The following is a 7,099-nucleotide window of genomic DNA, read 5'->3' on the forward strand; positions in this document are numbered from 1 at the left end:
CATTTGTATTCTGCCGAATAGCGTCTCGGATGCGCTGCAAAAAGGCAACCAGACTTTTCTTTGGCTTCTGTATTATTTTGTATGGTTTTGCCCAATTGTTGTGTCGGACAGCCGAGTGTCGGAGTTCGTACAAAAGCAGCTCCTTGGAGGAGGCGAGGAGGGTGAGGTGCTGCTCATTATTAGGATTCCATCTGGGATCAGCCAGAGGAACCGCCTGCGCGGGCTCAGGGGCATTTGGATTCATATCATGTATTCGCTGTGCCTGCTCCCTTGCCTTGGCCATAACCTGATTCCGCTCCACCTCAGACAACCGGGTCCTCATAAGGATCTGACAATCATCCCAGTCAGGCTTGTGGCTAGCCAGACACCCCTCAAAAACTGAGATAAACTGGCTTGGATTCGTTGAGAATTCCCCCGTCTGTGCCTTAAAGGCTCCCAGTTCCACGGGGTGTAAACTTGCACAGTAGCGGCCGGGCGCCCTTCCTCTTCTAGGCGGGCTATTAAGGTCTGGGTGATCAATGGATAGAATCCCACTGAGGGAGCAATCCCTGGGGCCTGGGGCACCTGCTCTTTATATGGTGGGGGTGTGAAAGCCGAAGGGGACACCGAATTTGCCATTATAACTGTAGGAGGGCTCTGGGGACTAACATTAGTAATTACCGAACTTGTCGGAGTCAAATTACACTGTTGCAAAATATTAGTCCTATGCCATAAAGCCATAAACAATTGTGCATACAGATGTTCATTTCATTTACCTGTTCGCTAACAAAACAGGATTAGCTGAAGGATCGTATTGTAATTAAGTGATCCTTCCAGTGGCCACCTTTCCTGACCCTCTAGTTGGTATTGAGGCCAGTCTACTGTACAGAACCTTTTAAAGTTATTCTTAGTCATCGGATTCGAGCCAAACACCTTCCAATTCACCAGAATGCATTCTAAGGGAGGACACTGTACCTGCCGTTCCATACCATGCCCTTGACCCATTATATGACACTCTATTATCTAATGGGAATTACGACGACTGGGCGTCCCCAGCCTCGGGCCTAAGTCCACACTACTGGACTGTTACTACCTTATCCAAGGGACCGGTTTCTCACTGTTGCCCACAACTGCTTCTCCACTACTCGAGCGCGTTGCACCGTTGTGCCCTCTGGGGTCGCTCACACCGTGTCTCCGCTGAGGCCCCCGGTGAAGTCACTGGTGCGTGCTGGGCATCGGTCATCGCTGCAATCCGTCGACCACCAGGAGGGATCCGGGCAAGGCTAATTTTAGCCTCGAGCCCACTGTTGGGCGCCAAGAACTGTTGCCGGCACAAAGTGCCCGAGGCCAAGCAACAGCGGGGGGGGGGGGGGTCCATCGCCTAGTGTGTCGCGCAAATAAACACACCAGGGTGGAGAAGCAAACCAAGTTTATTTGAGATCTAAAAGCGGTGCAGGGAGACTGACGCCTCAAATCAAGCCCACCTAAAACAAGCAGTCTGTTTCTTTATATCCCATGAGAACTTTTTTTGCTGACTAGCAATCCCCCGTTTCCCCTCCCTCTTCTGTCCGGCTGCAGCATTTTCTTCTCACATACTTCTTTGTTTTCCCCCTCCCTCTCCCCCTTTCTGCTGCAGAGACATGTACGCTGTATCTAAAAGCGGCCTTGAAACTTGCTTCAATTTAGCTCCAGTGTGTTACAGCAGGGAACTGGCTGTTACAATCAGAAAACTAACTGCTGACAGTACATTTTACAGCTCTTAACATATTAGGTTACACTAGGTTACACAAAGTGTTGAACATGGAGGAACAATGGTTCACTGAGGCCTACAACAGGAGGGCTTCATTGACACTTGTGGTCTACCACCCTCTCGAGTTACCTAGGTTATACCTGGTGACACCAACAGTATCATTGGGAAGGTTATGATTTACTGAATGTGTTTATCCAATTTGTATGCATGTATCATTTCTGTATCTAAAGTTAGAAATATGGACTATGTAACAATTACAACTGAGTGTGTAATGGGAAGACACCCATCAGACAACAGGCCATCAAATTCGATGAACCATCAGGAAGGAACAACAAAACCATGAAGATACTAATCCTAGGAGGCATCTGGGGACATAACTATGACACTACTAGATCAGGTGGTCTTGTCAGCTGATACCAAACATTACTTGGGTCTTCTTGTAACTTTCCACTGGAAGGGAAGGGGGTTCAAGTTTGGGAAACAAAGAATTCCCACCTTATATAAATCCTATTTAAGAGTGGGGAGGAAGGCAAATGGGACTCCTCCTCTCCATTGCCTGTCTGCCTAAGAAGAGAGACCGCTAAAGTCACCTGAAGGGAAGGCAAAGGGCGGGAGTCCAGACTGAGGCAGGGGTCCAGTCTGAAAAGGAATATAACTGGAACGCTGAACCACAAAAACCCTGCACATCTTTGGTGGACCCTAATATTGTCGCTACTTCTAACAGTGTAATAATACTAGAGCTTATAGCATGATAGGGGTGGATTTGTGTGCTTTGCTTGTGAATAATGCAGACATCTCAGAATCATACTAATGAAACCAGCAGTAGGAACACTGGAGGAGGGGCCTGGCTGGCCAAGACCCTAGAACAATGGTTTGGCAGCCACTCAGGCTATGTCAACACTGCATGACACCAAGGCTCAGAGACCAACTTTGCTGACTCAGAGGCTAAAAACAGTGTAGACATTTCGGCTCAGGCTGGACCCCAAGCTCTGAGACCCCCTCCAGTTAGAGGCATCAGAGGCTGAGCTCCCTCATAACCTGGACTATCTAGGCTGCAATTTTATAGCCTTACAGCCTGATCCTTAGTGGCTGACCCATGCCACCTATGTGTCTTTTATTGCAGTGTCAATATACTCTTACTCCCTTCAGCCACCTGGGAATTGAGGTAGATCAAACCACCACCCCCGGGGAAGCACCTTCACAGCCTGAGACTGAGGACATCTAGCAAGCTAATCACCTTCAGAGAAACGCCTTAGGAATGGGAAGCAATGACTTTGGGATGGGAGGGTAAGGGAGTAGCCAACTGCTTAGAAAATGACATGGTGCTGGAGGGGTTAGTGGAGATTGATTTTATAACTAATTTCTCTAAACATGAAGGGGAAAAGAATAAGGCAAGAGAAATATAAAAATTAAGGATTTTTGAAAGGGGAAAAAAAACTCTTACAAGCTGCATCCCATTCCTCCAACTTCATCTGTCTTTTTATATCGTAAACTCCTCAGGGCAAGGACCATTTCTTTCTATGATGCAGGCCTCTGGATGCTCCCATTATAGCAACACACAAACAATATCATATATATTATAGGTAGTAATTGCACTCAGGCTCCTGTATTCACCGCCTTTGGATCTCAACTGGTGACTTACTCTGATTGTACAGAGCAGGTTCTGTCCATAGCCACATGGTGGCACTGTTGCTTTGTTTCAAGCCGGATTGTGTCAGCTAACTCTGTCAAACCTTTGAATTTTGTATTTTGATGTTAAGCTAGAGGAGCCACAAGAGTGATGATTAACTTGTTGAGCATGAGGTCTGAGAAGACACTATGTGAGTAAAGTGGTGTGCATTATGGGAACCGCCTGATTTTATATATCTGTGGTTTCTCTAGATCAGGGGTGGGGAAACTTTTTTTCTACCAGGGGCCATTGACCCACATTAAAAATCAGTTGCAGGCCACACATGGGGGGGCGGGGGGCGGAGGCTCGGGGCTTCCCTCTGCAGTGGAGCAAGCTGGCACTTGCAGTTCCAGCCCAGCAGGTGGGGGAGAGGAGTGTGGAGACTCAGGGCTTCCCCTAATCTCCAGGGTGGGACCAGAAATGAGGGGCTCAGGGTGTGGGCTCCAGGCTGGGGCAGGCGGTTGGAGTGTGAGATGGGGTGAGGGCTCCAGCTGGGGGTGCGGGCTCTGGGGCTGGGCTGGGGATGAGGGGCTTGGAGTGGAGGAGGGGGTTCAACCTGGGGCAGGTGGCTCCCGGTCGGCAGCACAGCAGGGCTTGGCTCTGTGCTGCTCCTGGAAGCAGCCGGCATGTCCAGCCTCTAGGTGGAGGGGCCAGGGAGCTCTGCACAGTGCATGCTGCCCATGCCTGCAGGTGCCCTCCCACAGCTCCCATTGGCTGTGGTACAGTGGCCATTATCAGTGTCATAGTGGCCCACATTTTCCACAGAAGAGTCCATATTTGTATATTCAGTTACTCCTGAGGGAATTCTGCACCAAAAATTTAAAATTATGTGCCAATAAATTAAAAATTATGTGCACAATATTTTAAAATTCTTCAAATTTCCTGTGGGGGCTGGAGAACCCACAGGAAAATATTAGTGGGTGCTCTGCACCCACCGGCAGTCAAGCTCTCCACACCCCACCACCTCCTCCTCCTCCCCTGAGTGCACCATGTCTCCGCTCCTCCACCTATCTCCCAGCGCTTGCCAATGCCAAACAGCTGTTTGGTGGCGTAATAAGCTCCAGAAGGGAGGGGGGATTAGCGGGAAGGTGGCGTGCTCAGGGAAGGAGGCAGGGAAGAGGTGGGGCCAGGGCGGGGATTTGGCGAAGGAGTCAGAATAGGGGCAGGGAGGGGGCAGAGTCGGGATGGGACTTTGGGGAAGGCATTGGAATGGGGGTGGGACAGAGGTGGGAGGGGCCAGGGCAGGGGTGGAGTTGAGGCAGGGCGGAGGCAAAGGGGGGAAGGTGTCAGTAATGCTGCCCTCGGGCCAATGTACTAGTTCTCATGTGGCCCTCGTGGTGATTTGAGTTTGAGACCCCTGCTGTAGTGTGCTGGGTTTCACTGAAGAACACTGGAGTGCCATTTTGTTAGGGATATGGCCACAAGGTTCATGAATCTTGTCTACATTAGGCAAAATAAATCTGACATGGACTGAAAAGCACAATGTTACTGTTTGAACAGTGGCAGGGGAAGTGGCAGTTTAGTTTAAGCCCCAGTTTTCCTTCCAGTGCTTGATGTGCAAAAAGAAAACATCAGAGAGCAAATTAGAATTTTAAAATCCTTTGTATTGTAATTCACTTAAGGGGCAAAGGGAGGTCGAGCATCCTCCGGCGCGAGCAGACGTCAGTGCCTATGAAATTCAAGCCACTGGCTGCATTGAGATGAGAGATCCCTCTGAAGCCCCCACTTCCCCTGGTATAGAGACTCGGCAGTGAGGCTGAACCTGACCCTGGCACAATGCAAGGGCTGGGCCTGTCCCAGAAACACCCTGAGGCCTTGCCCCTCTGTGCCAAGTGCACCTGATGTTGGCGAGCAGGTCCAGCCCAGCAGGATCCAATCATGGAGGGGCTTAGTGTAGGGGGATCCAGGTGTGGGGCGAGAGGTTTCTGTGTGGGGCATTCTGGGTGCAGGTGGCTCAGTGGGAGATCTGAATGCACAGAGGCTTGCTGGGGGGGTTCCAGGTGCAGGGGCAATGGGACTCTGCAGGAGATCCAGGTGAAGGTGGTTGGCACTCAGCGAGGGGGTCTGGGTGTGGGAAGATGGGGCTTGGTGGGGGGGTCTTGGTGTGGGGGGATAAGTGGGGAAGTCCGGGTTCTGGGGGAGTGGGGCTTGATGGGGTGAGGGTCCAGGTTCAGCTGGTTGGGGCTCAGTGGGGTGAGGGTCCAGGGGGCTCCTCAGAGGGGTCCAGGTGTAGGGGGTAGGAATTGTCAGGGTGAGGGGTCAATGGGCTTGTTTAACAGGGCAGCAGCAGGGGGTTCAGGGCAGGGGGTTGGGTGGAGGGTGCAGCAGTTGGCTCAGGGAAGGGGATTGGGGTGCAGGAGGGGACTTAGGGGGGCAGGGATAGCTCAGTGGTTTGAGCATTGGCTTGCTAAACCCAGGATTGTGAGCTCAATCCTTGAGGGGGCCATTTAGTGATCTGGGGTAAAAACTGTCTGGGGATTGGTCCTACATTGAGCAGGGGGTTGAGCTAGATGACCTCATGAGGCCCCTTCCAATCCTGATATTCTAGGATTCTATGACACTGCATGCTGGGCTCCCACTTTCCCCCCATGATTCCCCTATCCCCCTTTCTTCTCCATCCCCATCCCTTCACTCCCACATTCCCCTCCCCCGCCATGTTCAACCCCTTTCCTTCCATACTATCTCCCCTTCCCTCATTTCCCCGCACCTCCCCCTTACCTAGCCCCACCAGGGCCACTCGTTGAACAGAAAACAGGAAGACTCCCAGAACACAGAAGAGGAGCATAACTAGCACTAGGACCCAGGAGGCACCGTTCATCTGCAGAGTCAGGGGAACCCAGACGTAGCCTCTTTCAGCTGGGCAGGTCTGCGCTTGCTGAATGAGGGGCGCAGTGGCACGTAATCCCATGTGCCTCCTATGCCTTGCTTCTGTTGGGGGGGCAACCCCCCAAAAAAAACTGCACCCATGGACGTCCCTTACCCCTTGTGCAGTTTCCCTGCTGTTTTCTGCAGGAATTCAGGGTGTGGGGGAGGCATTTTCTGTGGGCGCACAGTCCAGCAGAATCCCCCCAGGAGTACACCAGGTAATTGGGTATCGAGTTGGCTGTTAGTACACCAGTAGGTTGCACGAACCTATTTCAGAGGCCAAATCAAAAACTGGTTGTAAGCCATAGGAAGATTTTCTGAGATATGGCCTGCATGTGAACCAAACACATTTCAGAAGAAACATTCCAACTAAGTTGTCAATACAAATCCATGGAATACAGTCATTTATAAACATGATCTACTGTGCAAGTTGTAATGCTGCAAAATCTAAGCTGGATACCTATCTCGGTTGTAGTTGGTGTGGGCACCTTGAAAACTCAACCTGTTTGTGAATCTATGATAACATATATCCTAATAAAAACCCATTCACCCAATAGTAAGACAATTATTGCTTACAGTATTTTTTGGCAGTACATATTGCCATTAAGCCAGATCCTACGTTTTTCCTCCCTCTTGCCTTTTTTCGGGGGAGGGGCGGGAGGAGGAGTGGAAAGCATTTGTATTATTGACAATAGGCTGGAAAGAATTCAGGCATAGAAAGCCTCATGCTATTTCAGGAATGTGTTTGCTTTGCAGCACTCCCTCTGCTGCATCTGCCTGCCTATTTATATCACAGACCTTTACAGCTCTGACCTCTCTTCATATGCTCCAGTGGT

General features: G+C 50.6%; 1 long non-coding RNA gene across 1 annotated transcript; it reads right to left on the bottom strand.

Annotated features, from left to right (window-relative positions):
• Positions 1-1,391: 1,391 nt before the first annotated feature.
• On the bottom strand, positions 1,392-7,034 carry LOC127057097 (uncharacterized). The gene is made up of 2 exons (XR_007776001.1): positions 6,343-7,034; positions 1,392-3,176 (listed from the first exon to the last, which is right to left on the bottom strand). It is a non-coding gene; the product is annotated as an uncharacterized LOC127057097 (long non-coding RNA).
• Between the last annotated feature and the right edge of the window lie 65 nt (positions 7,035-7,099).

This window comes from Gopherus flavomarginatus, chromosome 8, assembly GCF_025201925.1.
Source record: "Gopherus flavomarginatus isolate rGopFla2 chromosome 8, rGopFla2.mat.asm, whole genome shotgun sequence".
Classification (NCBI taxonomy): Eukaryota; Metazoa; Chordata; order Testudines; family Testudinidae; genus Gopherus; species Gopherus flavomarginatus.